The sequence below is a fragment of the Arvicanthis niloticus genome, chromosome 5 (genome assembly GCF_011762505.2).
Source record: "Arvicanthis niloticus isolate mArvNil1 chromosome 5, mArvNil1.pat.X, whole genome shotgun sequence".
Classification (NCBI taxonomy): domain Eukaryota; kingdom Metazoa; phylum Chordata; class Mammalia; order Rodentia; family Muridae; genus Arvicanthis; species Arvicanthis niloticus.
The window spans coordinates 83469475-83470938 of NC_047662.1; positions in this window are offsets into that span (position 1 = coordinate 83469475).

Here is a 1464-nt window from a genome sequence, read left to right on the forward strand (position 1 = left end):
GGAAGACCTGAACTTTAAGCAAAACCATTTTATTTTTCAACACCCACAGCTTCCATTCAGCAATCACAAGTTTTCCACTTCGATCAAAGGGGCTAAACAGAGAGGGCCAGGGGAGCAGCTGGTTCTCAGCAGCTCTAGGCAGATTGCCACCCACTCCCTGTCCGTACCCAGCGAAGGACAAGGCCTTCTCCCCAAGTCAAACAAGTGTAGCCCCCAAAACACTAGCTTGCCTCACCCTATGTAAACCAGCAGGACAAATGACTACTGAAAAATCTGTCTTCCAGAGCCCAGACTTGGCTTCCTTGACAACCAGATAGAGACACTGCCTGCAAGGAAGCTATTCACCAGTTCGTTCCTCACTGCCCCTCCTGCCTCTGTGCATTTTCACTTTATGAACACACCAAAAAGGGCCTCTAGACTATCTCCTAAGTTCAGGCTGCCTTGCAAAATGCTCAAAGAGGGAGCTACACAGAAGCAGAAAGGTGAATAACTCAAGCCTGGCTTTGGACATGGCATTTCGTTGGGGCTTCTGGTATCTCCCATGACCTGCAGAGGTAGGCTATAGACTATAGTGAAGGGTGCTGTCAATCACAAGGGAAATAGCAAATGAGGTCTCTGAAGGCCACATCTGGAGGCAGCTATGAAGCAGTGATAAGTGCTTTTCGAAGTATTCTGTAATAAAGGTCATTCATATCCACAGATATGGTCCAGCTCTGTGTCCCAGGGATCTATTTATTATATGAAATTCCAGACATGGCCCAGAGGGCAACTTGAGCTGTTTAACAGGAATTGTTCAACAACAGCTGCCAAGCCTATTCCCATTCAGGAAGCCCTCTTACATCATCCTGTTTGATCTTCCCCATGACTGCAAGGCAGAGTGGGGTTAAAGCAAGGGCTGTGTTGACTTATTCAAGGAGCAAAGCTGAGAAGAGGAAAGGCTGAGAGGCAACATGAGGTTTTCAGCCTGTAAGGAAAGAGTCTTGCAGGCTTTTGGAGCCAGGCTGGTTTGGCTATACCACCAAGTTCTTCCATTAGATTAGCACTGGTAGATTTGATTGAGAATGTTTTTTAATGCTTGCTGGGCCTGGGTTTTCTATACTGTAAAGAACTATTACTTGCCTCTCGGGCTGGTGATGAATGTGAAGTCAGCCTCTAGGTCAAGTTCCCCAGACTGTACCTGAGCCAGAACATTGGATTCTAGTAACCTCTGTGCACAAACTCACCATAAATACCTGGAGCACTATTTGTACCCACACACACATATCCCACAGACACTTCACACACTTGTTCCACAGCACTGAGCCTCTCCTCCCTGACCCCCTCACTAATTTCTTCCCCTAGTATGAACTTTATGGCAAGCCAGTTTCATTGGCAAATTTAACAGCCCCTGAGATCACACTGCAAGAGATTCAGGAGCTTTGGTTCAAAAGCAAGCTATTTCCAAATTCCTGTTCTCTCACCATG